Source organism: Triturus cristatus, chromosome 3_1, assembly GCF_964204655.1.
Source record: "Triturus cristatus chromosome 3_1, aTriCri1.1, whole genome shotgun sequence".
In the NCBI taxonomy this organism is placed as follows: Eukaryota; Metazoa; Chordata; class Amphibia; order Caudata; family Salamandridae; genus Triturus; species Triturus cristatus.
In genome coordinates this window covers 62,305,250-62,323,846 of record NC_140583.1, presented here as the reverse complement: position 1 = coordinate 62,323,846, position 18,597 = coordinate 62,305,250, and positions in this window count along the sequence as shown.

Sequence of the window (18,597 nt, the reverse complement as noted above, 5' to 3'; positions counted from 1 at the left end):
CGTGGCGGATAAGCTTGCTGTAAAAGAACCTTTGTTTTTAGATCTTTTGTTTTCTTCTCTTGTTTTTCTTTTTCTTCTTTGTCTCTATTCTCGTAATATTGTGCAGTAGCCAATATCTGGGCAGAAGAAGAAACGGCCCAAGAACTTTCTAAATCCTTTAATTTATATGACAGCTCGGGAAGCAAATTGAATACAAATTTGTCCACAAATAATCGCTGTCCACCCTCGGTAGCCATGTCCTGACCACTATGATCGATGAATGTCTCTTCAAACCGAGTAAAGAAATCAGAGACACTTTCATCTTTCTTTTGTTTACATGCTGCTAGCTTATCCCAATTCACTCTCAATGCAGGCATCATAGTTTTCATTAACGTAATGATTCTACCAGGAAGCTCCGAAATCAAAGCGTCAGGCTTTGTACCACCCACTTGGTCTCTATCTGCATCAGCTATGGCATCCCAAGTAGCACCCAGTTCCTGTACATGATCCTCTTTACGAATCTTTGCCCATATTGTCTGTGGAACTACATTACCCATTAGCATATCAATATCTGCCAGATTCATTATACAAGCATCGATTGTCTGCGATAATTCTTTATAATAACCTGCAGGGTTCTTACGAGGATCTGGTAAAGTCTGTTTAAGGGCCAAAACTTCAGATCTTCTCCATGGTACATGTACCCATATACGTTGGAAGTGAGCAGGAATAAGAGGATTAGCACCTGCTGCTGGAACCTCTTCTTTCCATACTGGAGGAACCTCTCTCATAGGATAATTTCTCGACGTCAGTTTAACCGACGGATCAGAATCAAGAAAAATCTGAGAGAACAATAAATTTCTGTAAGAGATGAGTGTCTTTACAGCTTCCTCAACCTTGGAACCTACAATAAGTCCTTTTTCAAAATCAGTTTGGACATCTAATAAATCTTGTGAGATCGGACTCGAACTCACATCTTCCCATTCTTTAATGAGAACGTCGCATATTACATTGAAAACATACCTTTGCGTAGGTGCATTCCATTGCAAAAAGGTAGGCATAATATCAGACACACTATATTGTGGACCCTTCTTGATCCATCTTCGTGCAAGAGAGTCTGGTTTCTCTCGTTCCTCAAAATCTGGGACCTGACTACGTGATTATCTTCGAGTAAAAGCCGGTGACATATTAAGAGCTCCAAAGAAAGGAGATAAAATACTAGTGACAGAATCTGTGAGAGGTTTACGCATAGACGGTGAATTAGACATCAGAACTGGAGACAGAATATTAGGAGAATTATCAAAAGAAGAACTAGAAATTACAGGAGGAGCAGAAGGCAAAGGAGAGCTAGGATCAGGCAGTGAAGGCGTAGAAGTTGAGACTAATGGTAAAACCGGCAAGGGCGGTAATACTGGAGGAGGCAGATGCTGAAGAGCCGGAACCGGCGGAGGTACTACCAGCAACTGAGCAGGCTGTAGCGGCTGAGGCACATTAACATTTTGTGCATAGGGCGGAGGCAACCTCAATAAGCGGGACATTAGGGGATCTTCTTCTATTTCTTTCTTATTATCAGAAGGAGATACAGGCAACACCGGATAGCATTTATCTATCGCCATACGATGTTGTCTTTCTGAGATTTCAGTCGCATTGTCAATTTCATCACTTTTGAACTGTTGCGCAGCCTGTATAATCGTCATACCCTGTGCTTTCCTATCTCGTTTTGCTTGTTTAATTTCTTTCTGTTTGGCTTCCTTACGCCAAAGGCGAAGAGAGTCAAACATTGCCGGCCGGGCTTTTCTTTTGAACAAAACTGTTTCCAAATTATTTAACACATTAGGATCAAAACTACCGTTTTCTGGCCATTTAAGAACACCATCTTTCTTCATGTATCGAGTCCATGTCTCGTTAAAGGCAATGGGGCCGATACCATGTTTCGAGTAGAGCTCATGTGTGGGAGTACCAACCGAAGGAATCGGACAAGAGTCCTCAAGTCGGGAGTCCCTATTACAACCAAGACAACAAATTCTTCCAAACTTAGTCAGACCAGGCATTTCACAATGACTCCGGACTGTTCACAAACTTCAAGGGAGTAAAACTCAGTTTTACGCAGCACAAATGCACTTAACCTCGGCTTTAGTCTCTGCAAAAACTAAATCTAAGTAACCTAAGGACATCAAACAAAGAACCAAGATTTGTGGGCGCGACCCACGAAAATACTTAACTTAACTAAGGACGTCTTCTTCCACCAACAGAGGCCCGTCTATCGTCTCGCTTTACCATACATCACCAAAGGAATGGGCCAAAGCAGGGCAGCAGTCAGGGTAGCGGTCGCCAGTAGCCGTCAGGAAGGAGTAACCGCGCTGCAAAAGACCTTTGGACCACTTTCGACATACAGGGGTCGCTTGGTGTGGCTCGCGAACCCTCCGGAATTTTCTTGCGAGGTTCCTCACGACCTTCGAGCAGAACCGGTAACACTGAAGCCGCCCAACGTTGGGCGCCAATTGAAGAACCAGAACCTTTTGGGCCTGGCGGTGCAGGGTACGCCCTCCGTCTCCTGTGTTCACCTGCTTCGATACACAGAGACACGGGACACTCTGTCGGCGTTAGAAGATTGGATTTATTTAGCTGCAGCTAGTACAGTTATCCTAGAAGTACACAAGGTAGGTTCTCAGGAGACTGCCACTTCACTCTGTGGCGCATCAGATTAAATACTATACAATGTGAGATTATTAACAGAACACACGTCCCAAGCAAAGAAGAAAAGAGCCAATAGGGTAAGTGGAAAACAAAGCGGAACCAGTAAGAAGGGTTCGAAAACAAAAAGATCAGATGACTCGAAGAGACCTCTCCTCTAACTGTGTTTGTCATCCCACCCCCGAACTAATTCATTAACAGATTATAACTGACTTGCAGGTGGTGAGATATGTTTGTGTGTATTGGAGGACGGGCATGACACAAGAGTATGCTAGCAGGAGACAGTGAAGGCCAGTCGATAAGATATGATCGGGAAAGAATGGTGTGAGCCTACAGATAGTTGGAACAGGGATTAGGGAAGCAGACACGGATTAGTGTACTCGGCTAGTCCAAACACCAGCCTCGCAAACAAGGCCGAGGACGTATTCTGACACCAAGCTATGGGAAAAGCAGAAAAGACTTCGTTCGCCGTGCTGCCTGAGTGGTGGCAACACAAAATGGCGGCGGGTTACAAAATGGCGGGTTGATTAGATCGTAATCGAAAATCGAAGTTCCTCAACCTGAATAGGGCCTGTCTCCCTTGCACAATGCGGTCTCCATCCTCCGTGATCACACTGCACCAGTGAGGACTGAACTGGTTTGGACTGGGCTCAGAGACCCTTGCACAAAGAGAACAAAGACATTTTGGTGTATAAGTATTAAACCTAAAACCCCAGAACGTTAGACTACTTATGTAATCATGAGGAACCTTTGCCAAGGAGAAGAGCTGGAAAATATGGAGGAGGAGTACTGTCCCTTTACTATGTGCTGTCTGGGGTTGGCCTGCAGTAGCTGTGTCTGCCAAGGAAATGACAAGAACTTTGCAGTGTGCTGTGTCCCCCTGCTTGAGAAAGATCCCCAATAGCTTGAGCAGAGCTTGCCTCCTGTTCTGAAGTCTCAAGGACACAAAGGGGCATATTTTCAAGGGCAGTATCGCCGCTTTAGCTGCACTTTTTGCCGCTAAAGCGGCGATATTTTTATCGCTCTATTTACAAGGCGTCGCTAGCATGCATTAGCGCATGTTAGCAGCCGATTTTGTAACGCATCTCATGCCAGCGATAAATATCGCTAATGAGATCCTTCGATAATACAACATGAAAGAGGGCGCTAACACAACAGCGCTGTATTAACAAGGCGGCCCCGGTCTTGCGAAGTGATATTAAAAGTCCCGCTAAATGCGGTTATTGCCGGATCCTAACATCTTGTCAAAACCTGACTTAAGCATGTTTAGTATGGGAGGTGGATTGGCAGGTTAAGTCCACACTCCCATATTAACAAGCTTTTCATTAGCGCTGTCAAATGATCGCTTGATTTCACACGCTAATGATGATTATAGCCATCTATCGCTGGTTTGTACATCACCTGTGAGTTAAGCATTGCTAATACGCCGCTAACACGGCAATGTAATCCAGCGATAGAAGGCGATAATCAAATACGCGTGATTTGCGATATTCAACGCAAGCTATTGATAATATGCCCCAATGACTTCCCCCCTAGCTCCCCTGAACTGCTGCTGAGAGTTCTGACCTGCCAGGAGATGCCTGTTCCACTTCTGGGCCTCTGGTGGTTGTGGTTGCTGCTAGGAGCTGGAAGAAACCTGAAGAACTAAGAAAATTGACACATCGCTCTGCTTGCGGCTGTTTTTCCGACGCAGCACCACTGTGCGAGAAGAGTCTCCATGCCGCTGCCGAAACCGACACAGCACCTGTCGCCACTGCAAGAACCGACGCATCGAGGGATCCAGGCTGAAGTAATCAACACAATGCCGCTCGACGCCCCGCATCGATCGCCGCCGCATCCCAGATTTCCACGCATCGTACTTGTGCGGCAAGTTTTCCCAACGCTTCACACACAGAACAGAATGGTCAACGTATCACTTCCCCCTCCAAACAGGAAACTACGCATCACTTCTCCTGCATGCAGCAGAACTGCCGCATCGCCTCCCCATGGTCTCAGTAACTGACGCATCTCTTTGTGTTTTCGACGCTTCCCATCTCTGCGGCTGTTTCTCCTTGTGAATTTTGGTGTAACTACAGGTACTTTGAGAGAAATCACACATCCATAGTTTTCCATGGACCCAGTTGCCTAAAACCTTTTTAAATTCATATTCTTAATACTTGTATGTTCGATTTTTGTTGTTTTCGTCTTGTTTAGTTTAGATAAAGATACTTTATTTTTCTAAACTGGTGTGGTGTCCATTTGTGATGTTATCGCTGTATTATTGTGTGTTTTGAGTACAAATACTTTACACATTGCCTTTAGGATAAGTCTGTCTGCTTGTGCCAGGCTACCCAGGGGTTGAGCAGGAGTTATCTAAAGTGTGTGTCCCCCTAACCCTGACTAGAAGCAAGGGTTCCTATTTGGACAAATGTACCTATCTCTGACAACTAGAGACCCCCATTCCTAACAGTTCCCAAGATGGTAATAATTAAAACAATACCCAGCCTACATATGGCAAGATAAAGGATGAATACTCTGGAGCTCATCACCTTCTGCCGTCATTCAGGACTGAGGCTGAGCTCTGCTTGGACTTTCAGAATGCCAGTGGCCTGGGTACTTCTCCAGAAGGTGACATGTCCTGCCCCTCTTTTCTCTGCCTCGAACGTAAATTTCTTGTTACAACAGTTGCTTAAAAGGAATTAATTTACCTTCTGCAGAAGTAAAATCTAAAATTCTGGTGGAAATCTAGCATCCTTCACAAAAAATCTACAAGAGGGTCTAAGGGGGACTAGTTTACAGACTACAATACCTTCAATCCCCAGAACATGTCAACATACACTAACAGAAGGTCTTAAGTCCAAAGAAAAACAGAACGCCGCATGATGCTATATATGCTGCACCCCTCTTCAAAGAATTACTGCATCACTAGGCAGGGAGATTAAGAGTCCCTCAGCCCACCCTTATTGGCGGAGCTTCGTCATATGAGACCCTAGGGGGTCAAAGTCAGGGCCCCTACACTCTCGAGCCACCCGGCTCTATTGGGTACCCGTCCCAATGATCCCCAAAGAGGAAAATCTCCTGCCAAAGTGTGCAACAATATTTCAAAGAATACAAAAAATGCAGTGCGATAATGTGATAGTGCTCTAAAAATGACTACGTGGTCAACAAATATGTTTATTGTGAATTGACCAGGTGTCATATCTAAAAAACCAAATTAGTCAAAAAAATATATACGACTAATTCCTGACTTGGTCAGGAATTAGTCGTATATATTTTTTTGACTAATTTGGTTTTTTAGATATGACACCTGGTCAATTCACAATAAACATATTTGTTGACCACGTAGTCATTTTCCTCTTTGGGGATCATTGGGACGGGTACCCAATAGAGCCGGGTGGCTCGAGAGTGTAGGGGCCCTGACTTTGACCCCCTAGGGTCTCATGTGACGAAGCTCCGCCAATAAGGGTGGGCTGAGGGACTCTTAATCTCCCTGCCTAGTGATGCAGTAATTCTTTGAAGAGGGGTGCAGCATATATAGCATCATGCGGTGTTCTGTTTTTCTTTGGACTTAAGACCTTCTGTTAGTGTATGTGGAAATCTAGCATCCTTCGTAATCACCCGCTGCCTCGCATAGCAAGTGCTTCAAAATTACAAAGGCTCTCTCCAAGCAACTACCCTCCTCTCTCCTTCTGAATCTGCACACAATCTACTGCTTTAGGGTACGCTTTCAAGCACCCGCCGTGTGCAGGAAGGTAAGTGCACGCCATAGACTGTGATAGATTGGCACGCTGCACAGCTGATGCCACCTACCTTTGAGGCTGATCCGCCCATGCCTTGTGGCATTTGCAAAACATGCCGTTATCACTTCTCCAAAGCACAAACAAAAGCTGTACTCTGGGCGAGTCAGTGATGCCTGCATGCCTCAAAGTAGGAACACAGCCCCTTGCTCCGCGTGTTCATGCCTGGATACAGTCCTTCCCTGGTTCATTGGCACTACTCACTCCCTCCTGCCACGAAGGCACTGCGTTGGGACTCTTTTATAAGGGGGGAATCTGTGATTATTAATAAGATCCGACGATATGCCAACGGGCTTCATGTCGCTGTTGTTCCTCTCTCAGTTTGTCTTCACACACCACAAGGGGGTAAAGGGATGCCAGGGACTGGTACCAGCACACCAGCGGGCGCCTATTAGCATCCGCTGACCTCACAGCCAGTTCGGAGTCCTTGTTTGGCATTCATTGCCCGTCTTAGCTGGATGGAAATATTTCTGGAGCCGTCTGAAGCCGGAAGGAATATTCATAGTGTAAGGAATTTGCAGAAAGATGATGTATCACCAGAAGTATTGTTACCGAAAGAAAGCTTCTTTTTCTTCAGTCTCTGCCTGTCCTCTACTGTGTTTTCTTGTGCATGCGGCAGCCTGTGATCTATCGGTGACTGTGTGTGTGTGGCACTCTCCTCTGTTACCCATGCCATTGCCTGCCTGTCCCAGCATTTCTCAGTCTCTCTCTCCTCCTAGGTAGGTGCACTCTCTGCTCCACTGAGTACCTGTGTCTCACAGGTCCCACTGTGCCTGTCAGTGTCTCCCAATTCTAACGTTTATCACTCTTTCCTTGTCACTGTGTGCGTGTCTCACTCACTCACTCACTCACAGTTTGTGCCAGTCTCTCCTTGTCCCTTAATGCATTTCCCTCAGGCCCAGTGAGTCACTGTCACTCTGAGCTGTGTGTATCAGTCTTTACATATCGCTCGTATCAGTCCCTCCCACTATCAGTGTGTCAGTCTGTAGTGTTCGCGCCAGTGCCTGCTTGTACCAGGCCGATCTCTTGCTGTTCGTCTGTGCTTGTTGTGTCGAGAGGACTTTGAAAGTTGTGACACATGCAGTGGAGCCCTAGTTCAATCTCAAAACAGCGCCCTAGTCTCAGCTCTATTCAACAAGTGTGTGAAATGGTTTTCTTAGATAATCTGTTCAAGCTGCAATCTTCTGAACAGTGTGACTGGAGTGCCACCCAGTGGTCAAATGAAAAAGGGTAAAAATCGGCTTTCATACATAGGTAAGTAAGTACATTTTTATTTGCATAGTTAATTAAAACCATTACAATTTATAAAAATATATATATTCAGTAAAACATTTATCAAGTACATGCATGAAACTTGTTCCTTCATAATGCTTATGTCTTAAAACCATGCCGATAAACCTTGCTAGTTTTGAACATCTATACCAGCATAATGACTTATCAAGTTTTCCTCCTTAAATTAAATTTTTTAATTTGTCTTCAAAGATGCCTTGCACATTAGCTTATGCTTTTTCTGGCTAGGTTCTTGATATTTCCATTTCTGGCATTTTGCTTCCGCACAGTCTCAGAAATGTTGCTGCTCTACAATTCAGTTATGGATCGCTAGGTGCAAAGCATGCCAACAGGGCTTGCCTCCTAGTTCGAATCCCTCGTAGATTAAACAATTGTTTCAATAATTTCTTTCGTTCTTTGAGGTGTTCTTTACAGGAGCATAGTAAGTGCAGCAGGTCTTCCTGTGCTGTTCCACATAGTCGGCACACAGAGCCTGCTTTATTACGTAGCCAAGGTGGAAGATGCTGGGTGCAGGGGAGCAGGCCAAACCTATATTTCATAAATGCAATTTTTATATTTTTGTTGTATCCCAGGTTGAAGTAAGCTTGGCCACCCGGCTTCGTGTATGTGTTCAAAGTCATCCGTCCATGGGCTCTCTTTGACAGTGCGGCCTTGTCCTCCAGCCATGACAGTAGTTTCACCGTCTTCCACACTATTTTTTTTAAAGGTTAGGGTGGATGTTGATGTTTCCCAAAGTTGATTTAGCCCTATTTTGTCTAGGCTGATGTGAAGATATTTCGCAGCTGGTGATGTAGTATGCGTTTGTAGCTCTCTCCATAGCTGTTGATTTGACGTTCCTCTGGGAGTTTTTCGCACTTTATCCCATGCAGTGACGAAGGCCCCTTGTCTGGAAATTGTTTGTTTCAGGACGCCAAACTCAAGTCTGATTCGAGCAGGTGAAGTATATTTCGGCAGCCCAAAAATGACCCTGTATGCGGTTGTTACTGTGGCATCAAGTATTTCCGCGTCCCTGCCTTTCTGTGCTTCGCTGCCGCAGGTAATTGTTAGTAAGAGTTTTGCACGAACCACCTCTGCCAGTGGCAGGATCGATGGGCCAGAAAATTTTGAGTTTAAGGTTTTTAAGGAAGTTGCTATTATTAAACCTTTTTGCCATACATAGGAAATTTCCAGACAGACACTCTGGGGCTGATTCACAGAACTAATTTAAGACAAAATCCTAAACTTACTACTTTTGGTATTCACAGAAGTTAGGATTTTGTCTTAAGTTTGTCTTAAAACGAACTTAAGACAGACTTAAGACAAATTTAAGACAGACTTAAGTTAAGATTATGTCTTAAGTTTGTCTTAAGTCTCTCTTAAGTCTGTCTTAAGTCTGTCTTAAGTTTTTCTTAAGTCTGTCTTAAGTCTGTCTTAAGTCTGTTTTAAGTCTGTCTTAAGTTTGTTTTAAGACAAACTTAAGACAAAATCCTAATTTCTGTGAATACCAAAAGTAGTAAGTTTAGGATTTTGTCTTAAGTTAGTTCTGTGAATCGGCCCCTCTAGGTTTTGATGCATTTTATAGAAATACCTTAAAAAAAATCAAGGTGGAACAATACATTAGCAACAATACTTTATGGAAAAGAGGGTCAAGCCACGGAGTAATCCGTCTAAACTAATACATTACTTTGGTGCTGGAAACCAGAGTTCGAGCCTTGAGGTCGCGTCCACATCCTGTGATTCTGGGCAAGTCACTTAATCTCCCCGTGCCTGAATGTGTAATGTAAATACGGTGCTCATGCACAGCGCTCCAATACCTTCGGGTCGAGTTTGTGCTATATAAATATGCAACAAAAGAAAAAAAAAACATAGATACTCCTGACCAAAGTATTCTGGGGGTGGGGTGAGGGGGAGTGTGTGTGTGCGTGTGTAACTATGGCACAGCTGGAAGCGGAAGTCCCCTTCTTTTTGTTAGGACGGACATCATCGGGCCTTCTCCCGCTGGCATGAAGGAAAGATGCCAGCGTGGGCTGCCACTCACCTCAAAGGGGAGCTCTGAGGCGGAAATAACAGAAGGGGTTCTCTATCAAAGTGGACTGGGCGAGGTAAAACAAAAGTGCAGAGGAGAAAAGGAAGTAAGGTTAAAAATGCCTCTTGGTGATTTAAACGTTCCTATTTGACCCCACAGGGAAGGGTTAAAGTACTACGTGGAGTAATATTTCATGCAAAGACAGTGGTCAACATGTTTCTGCCTGAACTGTGCCCCCAGCGGGAGGTGCAATGACATTTGTCAGGACCATTCCCTCTCTACTAACATGTATTATAAATGAATAACACATGAAAATGTTTGAGACAACATCACATAAATGTGTTCTGGTGAGGTTACACTGAATTTATTTGTACAAATATGAGAGACTTGGCCGTTCTTTACAAAGTAATAGTGATTATGGTGCAACACATGTATATTGTCAACTCACACCGCATATAATTACTTACTCTGTATGAGTACAGGTTAATGTCTCAACTCATCCTATAGATCTGGCACGAGGATACTTAAAGTAGAACAGGAAACAATGAAAGCCATCAAGATGAATATTCCAAAAACACTCTCACTTAATTTCATAGTGCTTAATGAAAACCATGTATTCATAGTTATGTATACCACTGATGCTGGACTATGTAGGAAGATAAGTCTTTTAATTAATTATTTTTTAAGTTTTATGTAGCACGTACTCAACCGAAGGTATTGAAGCCCTTTACATGAACACCAGCTTCATTACACAAGGACACATTCCTTTTAATTTAATTTATTCAAAGACACACGGAGATTAGCTATTTGTCCAGAATCACAGGATGTTGAGTAGACGCCAAGACTCGAACCCGATACCCCAGTTCCAAAGTCGGCAGCTCTGGCCGTAACGCCACATCCTTTCCTCATATCTTGCCCTAAAAGGACACCATGAAGACTGCTTCTCTCTTAAGAGCTCTCCTCCGAGGAGGGTTGCAGCCGAGGGTGGCATCTTCTTTGATGCTAGTTTGAGGAGGGCCTGATGAAGCAGACCCCCTTTAGGTGCGTGAGGTCTTCAGTCCTAAAAAAGGCCCTATAATGAAAGTGAGGGCCTTCACCAGCCATTATAGCCCGAGGTAAGCAAGCATAATATTCTCCATTACAACTAGGATTCCTTGTCTCCTCCATCTCCCAGCTTGAAGCCTCCAGCTCTCTACTTAGCACTAAAATGTCCACCCTTCTCAACAACCTCTTTCCCCTGGCTAACACCCACTTCCCTAAACTCCCGAGGAATACCTTGCTCCCGCGCCCCCAAAAAGCTACACATATTCTCTCATCTGCAGACATCACTAATTTATTAGCTAGTTACAAGACGTCTAACGCCAGCCCTCATCCCCTCACCTCTCCTACTTCGTCTACCCTGCACAACATCCCGACTATCTCCTCTGCCAGAACTAAACATCAGCCTTATTCTATCCGGGCACCCTCATTCAGCGACATTATTCCTATCACCCCTATTAGCCAAATCGCCACCCTCCACCAAAACAGTCCTGTCAGAGTTGCACTGCCTGCTACACAACTGCAGATCTGCAGTCAAAAACAAGCTCGAAATTTCTGAAACCATCACTCTTCACAATCTTGACATTCTTTTCCTCACTGAAACTTGGTTTAATGACATCTCTAATACTATCTCCAAAGCTGATATGCTAACTATTGATGTCCCTATTCCAGTAGACTGGTCCGACCACTTCCTCATCCCCTTCTCTCTTCACCTTTCTCGTTCTGTAACTCTTGGCCAACCTAAAAGGACTACTACCTGGTTCTGTAACACCAAAAATATTGACACTAGTCCCTAATCTGGATGTCAACGTTCTTACCTTCCAATGCCTTTCCAGCCTCTCAGTCGAAATTGATAAGGTTGCTCCACTTCAAAGCAAAAAAAAAGGCCTATTCCCTCTGCTCCATGGTTCAATAAATCTCGTTATGCAGAAAGAAAGAACCTAAGACACCTGGAGAAACACTGGAGACAAGCACCATCCACCATTAATCTCTCTATTCTGCACTCAGCAAGGTCAAAATACCACAAGCACATCTTCCAGGAAAAAGCATCTCACTGCAGAAACCTCCTGGACTCAGCTAAAAATAGACTCAAAAAACTATGTGACCTCTGTGAGAAGGTGGCCTGATATATGCTGTCCACTAGTTCTAGTGGGCACCCTGTATCAGTCCAAACAACCCCTCATGGTGAATGGTTAAAGACAACCTTGTATGAAAGCTATCCTAGTGGTAGCTATGGAGAGCAGCCTTCAGGCTAAGTCTTGAAGGAATGTAAAGCAGCTTGTTTTACCAGTCTATAATCTCTTGAATGATCAAATGAAAAGACAATCACACCAGGTATATATTCAAAATATATGTATTTAAGAAAAAAAACACACCCCTCCAGTCTCTTTATGAGACTGAAGTTGGAAGTACTTTAGTTACAAGTGATCAAGCATCAGTAATAGCACAAATACACATTTTGGCCCTAGGGGTGTACCAAACCATATACCAAAAAAGTGGTATAAGAACCACGACTGGAATAGACACTAGGCCTATAGCCTCTAGAATCGCTGGGACCCCAAGGAACCACCCAAAGTAGTGACACAGGGGACCCACGGGAGCTGTATGCAGTGTGAAAACACAACTGCGGGTTCCTATTTTCATCTATGGGCAATGTCGCGGTTGGAAATTTAAAGATTAGGGACACTTCTAATCGAGTCTGGACCAAACCCTTTTGGCCTTAAGAAGTTCTAGGGCTAGCACCCACGAGAGCACCGGAGTACTCAAGTTACCTCACTCAGGGAAGCCAGGTGCATAGGTGTCTTTTGGTGTCGGGTAGCGTCGTCGATTTCAATGGAAGCCTGCAAAGAACTGCTGCTGCCGGGAAGAGAAGTGTCCGAAGAGATCCAAGCCTGGATCTAGGATGTAAGGAACCTGAAAGCAGTGGGGACAGAGCCTGGGTCACTAGCCAGTGACCGAGGGCAGGATGGACCAATGCCCACAGATGTCGGGTGCTTCAGGGGAGTTGATGGGTGTCTTGACTCTTCAGCCACGAGGTCCAGGAGGTCCAGGAGGCGTCAACGAAGTCCACGAGCCGGATTCAAGCTGTCCCACAAAGTCTGTTGAGTCCTGCTGTGTCGGCGACCAGGAAGGACCCAACAAGCCTTGGCAACGGCAAGTCACTGGAAATCAGAGAAAGGACTGCGGTGCAGACCAGCAAGGTCTGAGGGACTCACCCAGCGAGGGTAGGTCAGGGCACATCTGAATCAACAGGTAAGCCCAATCAGAAAAGCAGTTGCCTTCATGGGGAGCTGCTAGCCAACGGGCTAGTGACCGCGAAGGAGCCTCAAGCGATCGCACTTGAAGCTGGCCCACGGGTCACTCGTGGAGTGGAGGCCAACAATCTTCGGTGCAGAAGGTGCTCAAGACTGGGACTACTCGGAGCCCAAAGCACAACTTCAAGGGGGACCAGGAAGATAGTGTTGCTGCAAAAGTTCACGGTGTCCAGGGGTCATGGTTCCACGTCACCCATGATAGCCACGGGCCTCAGCTTTGCTGTGATCTCAGGGTAGCCTCGGAGAAGTCTGGAAATTCACCTCTGGGGATGCAGAGACTTCGGCGTCCGGCGGGAGCTTCAGAATTGCAGACTGGTCAATGCCTGCCAAGCAGGGGAGTCACTCCTTGACCCCAAGGGAGATTTCTTCAGTCTTCTAGTCAGGATAGAATGTCGAAGGTCCAGGATGTACGTTGCAGAGTTTCGTTCAGAGTAATCTAAAGTCCTAGGGACTGGATTCCTATACTTATACTAAGTTTAGGGGTTGGACTAACTCTAAGGCCCCACCTATGGGTGGGCCAGGAAAGAGGGGTGGTTACACCCATTTCCTTTGTCCAGTTTCGTGCCAGAGCAGGGGCAGGTAGTCCCTGCAACTGGTTTGGACTGGAGTATGCACAGGGACACCAAGTGTGCCCCCAGTGCAGGACTTCAAAGCACCAGACAGTGCTCCCGCCCAGCCCCAATACACATCAGCCTGTCTGGGGAGGTGGGGACACCTCCCCTCAACAGGAAACCTATTGTCCAGGCCTCCCCTGCCAGAGTTTCGGTCAGCAGCAGGAGGCCAGACCCATGTCTGTGGCAGAGGCATCCATTTTGTGATGCCAGGGCTCAGGAAAGTCCTACCGGGTTTAGCCAGTGTGAGCATGTCTCTCCCTCTAGAAGGGTGGAATGCTACCCCCGCCGCCAGGACTGGCGAGGGAGGGGGGTAGTATTCCAAAGCGTTTGACACCAAACACGACATGTTTTGATGCAGCCATCCCAAAGTTAGCATTTACAGCGAGGTTATAATGCACTTAAGAGTATATGGTATGGCTGTATCACAGAACAGCCATAAGGAAGTATTTCCGAAAGCTGCAGAGGGACTCAGCTCATGCTTGGGCACCCTCTCACATAAAACCAAGCACTCTACCTTCAGGATTGTCAAGGCCTGCCATAGGAGTGGCTTATAGGTTTATATGTGTCTATATAAGGTAGTGATATAGGTAGCTTATACCACAGTAAGGGGTGCAAGCACACCCTTACCCAGGCTGCAGTAGCAGACCTGTGGTGTCATTTTGGAGTGCTTCCCAGGGGTGGCATAATATATGCTGCAGACCCCTGGTAGGCCTCTGAGGTACCTATGCCCTAGGTACAAAGTATACCATATTATAGCGGGTTATAAGGCACTCCAGAATCCAATTAGATATGTACCTATTGTACATGGAAACCATTTTAGAGTGGAAGCAGCTAGGCTGTGGTCCTGTTTAGCAGGGCCTCTGCCAGACTAAGGTCGAAAAACAGTGAAACAGTCAGCAAAAAGGGGGGGTGCCCATGTAAAGCAGATCCTACTCTCCTACATGTCCACTATCATCTCAAATAGGAGGAGGCCAAATTTGATTCGCCACTTGACAGTGCTGGAGGACATGGAGGATGTTGCGGTCATCCGAAAATGCCGTCTGGATAGAGCCACCCTGAAAACCCTTTGTGATCTGTTGTAGCCCCACCTGCAGCCTCGCCAGACATATCCAAGAGCTTTCACCCCTACTTATAAGGTGATGGCGGCCCTGCATTTTTTTGCCACTGGATCGTTCCAAGAGACAGTGGCCAGCGCAGGTGGGATGTCACAACCGATGTTCAGCATGGTGCTGCGTGATGTACTTTCTGCCATGATCATATACAAGGACAGATACATACATTTCCTCAGGGGTGCTGAATTGCCAGCTGTGAAGGGAGACTTCTATCTCCTTGAACACATCCCCAATGTTGTTGGTGCCACTGATTGGACCCATGTCGGGCTTGTGCCACCACAGGCAAGTGAGCACATTTTCAGGAATCGCAAGCATTACCACTCCATAAATGTACAGATGGTGTGCCTGGCAGATATGATTATCTCCCACGTGTGTGCCAAATTCCCAGGCTTGGCCCATGACTCCTACATCCTGTGGAACAGCATTGTGCCCCAGCTGTTGGCTAATCGGTCTTCCACGCGTGCATGGATTGTGGGTGAGTATGCCTAGTCGTATTGCGTGCTGGGTGTGTGAGCTGCTGCCCTCAGCCTCAGCGACATTGCGATGTCTATTTGTGTTTGTCATACCTAGATGACTCTGCATATCGCAACCGTCCCTGGTTGCTGAGCCCACTGAGGAATCCCAGGACCCCAGCTGACATGCTCTACAATGAGGCACATGGGAGGACACGTCGTGTGGTGGAGCATACGTTTGGTCTGCTCAAGTCACGTTTCCGCTGCCTGGACAAGACCGGAGGTGCACTGGCATACTCGCCCAGGAAGGTGTGTCAGATTGTAGTGGCATGCTGCATGCTCCACAACCTAGCCATTCGCAAGGAGATTCCCCTGCTCCTGGATGATGGTGAGGACCCAAGGTCCCAGCCTGCAAACCAACCCGTGTCCAGTGATGAGGACAGTGGAGAGGAGGAAGGTGTTGACCTGCGTCAACAGCTCATCACACGCTACTTCACTTAAAGGTGGGTGACAATGTGCAACATACCCATTGTCTGCTGATATTGCTGTTGTCGTAAAGGGGCATGTGAGAATTATAACAGCAGCCAGTTGTAGACCCAGCGGTGTTTGGCAATGTTTCTAGGAAAGGTCATTTGGGAACATCTACAGGACGTGTATGTTAACACTTGTTGCCCATTGTGACGTGTGCATGTTGGGTTATCCTGATGGTAGGGGTTGTGTGATGTCTGTGATGCCACACCCAGACCAGTGAAAGTAGTTCTGTTGTGTTTCCCTAGGTGCCTTCAACTTCTCCTTGCCTACTTGCAGCCCATGCTCCTGGTACATTGTGATCATGTTGAAGGCTGTACATCCTGCAATAAAGACAGAGCAGACACAACAACATGTGTGTAAGGATATTTTATTTGCAATGGTGAGATGCGAGGGGGTGTACATTACCATTGGGGGGGTGGAGCAGTGAGTTGAAAGTTGTGGTAGATGAGATATTCAAGTAGTCAACACATTGATGTGGTGACCCAGTCCAACGGACAGATGCCATTCACAAGGCAGTGTGGGGAAAGACAGTACAAAAAGTCAATGCAGTGGTGGAGAGGGTTGCCATCATGGCTGGCTCCGTGACTGGCGCCTGGCAGGTGCTTTGCCTCCATATACTCCCAGGGTCTTCTTAGGACGGCCCCTTCGTCGTTTGGCAGGGTGGGGGCTGGTGCAGGGCCAGTGGGGTCTGAGGACTCACCCCTCTCTGTGGGCGCAGGGGGGGATGGAGAACTGTCTTCCTGCGGCCCACCAGGGGAGGTGGAGGTGTTGTTTGTGGCGCATGCGTGTTACTCAGTGCTGCCACTTGCTGGCCCAAGAGGCCCACGATTTGTAGAGGTCCACGATTTGTCCCATGCGGGTGTCGATGGACCTCATCAGCAGGATGAGCTCGTGCAACAGTTCATCCGACTCTCCCATTCGTCCCTGGGCCTGTTCGCATACTCTGGTGATGTGTTCCAGGTATTGGGTCCCAGCCTCCTGGTGTCCGTGGGTGACCCTGCCCCTCCCACCTGCCCTGCTGCCACGGACCTGTTGCCTCACCACTGTGGGCACCCGTATCCTCTCCCTGCCCTCCCCCGTTGGTGGTGTGTGCTGCTCATCCTCTGGGACAGGGAGGGTGTTGCAGGCAGGCCTGGTGGTGGTGGTGGTATTGGCGGTGGCTGCACAGACCGTGACAGCAGGGGTCTGCTGTGGAGTTGTTGTTGCCGCATATGTGGTGGGGGGAAGAGGGTGTCCTGGGACCTGTTGCTCCTTGGCACACCAGATGGGCCGGCTTTGAGCTCATCGTCCATGGAATCCTGGGAGTCAACATCCGAGAGTCCATGTACCGGGGAGGGGGGAGACTGGCTCTGCAGGTTGCTGGTGTTGTCCTCTGCAGTGAGTTCTTGGTCACCTGTGGGTCAGATGGGAAATGGTCATTGAAGTGCACCCGGCAAGCTTTGTGTTAGCTGTGTGTCATTCACTTTTTGTACACTGCACAATTGACAGATCATCACATTGTTGACTATGTGCACTACTGTGCTTCCTGACATGATGTAGTGGTACAGGCATTACTTGTCCATGGTGTGAGGTGTCAAGGCATACCATGCGACCCGTGCACAATTAATGATTACAGGGACTTGTTGCCATCTAGGGCCTGGCACAACATGTTTTTAATTGAGGAATCATTTTTGATTTGTCTGACCTGGCAGGCGTCACATCTGGCCATGGACTGGTCATTGTCATCTCCTGCATACCCTTGTCCTGTCATGTGCATATCTTGATTTGTACCACCACACATGCTTTCATATTTTTCGAATGGTACTTGTTGCACTTGCCCCATGGCGATGCACATGTAAATAGGTGCTGTGCATGAATGTGCCCTGACTTTCTTCTACTTGTGCATTGGTGTGTCACACTTTGGTAGCTGTGCCAGTTTCCTTAGCTTACCAGTGTACACTTTGTGCAATGAGAGGGCTGGTGTTCTCATATGGCACCATTTAATTTGTGATGAATGGGTGGGTGCACGTACTGGCTACTTACCTGTAATGTGCCCACATTTAGGTTTGTTATGTCACACATGTGTGTGTGCGTGGTGGCGGCTTACATCCTGCTCAGTGGGGTCACAGGCCAGAATCATATGTCTACCTACCTGTAAGTTTGTTTTGTGTACTGCAATCGCTTCCAACTGCTTCTGGGTGGGGTGGGGGAGGGCTCCATCCTGCTGAGGTGGGGCCAGGGTGCATGGTGGGAGTAGTGGTACAGGCCTCCCACCCACACACACCCTCATTGTGGAGATGGCTACCTACCTGTAAGTATTTTTGTGTACTGCAATGGCTTCCAACTACTTCTAGGAGGGGTCGGGGGAGGGCTCCATCCTGCTGAGGTGGGGGGCAAGGTGGATGGTGGGAGTAGTGGTACAGGCCTCCCACACCCAGACACCCTCACTGTGAAGATGGCTACCTACCTGTTAGTTTGATGAGGGTGATGTAATGGCTACCAACTGCTTCTGGGGGGAGGGCTCCATCATGCTGAGGTGGGGTCTAGGGTGTATGGTGGGAGTAGTGGTACAGGCCTCCCACACCCAGACACCCTCACTGTGAAGATGGCTACCTACCTGTTAGTTTGATGAGGGTGATGTAATGGCTTCCAACTGCTGTGGGGGGGGGGCTCCATCCTGCTGAGGTGGGGGCCAGGGTGCATGGTGGGAGTAGTGGTACAGGTCTCCCACCCACACACACCCTCATTGTGAAGATGGCTACCTACCTGTAAGTTTGTTTTGTGTACTGCGATGGCTTCCAACTGCTTCTGGGTG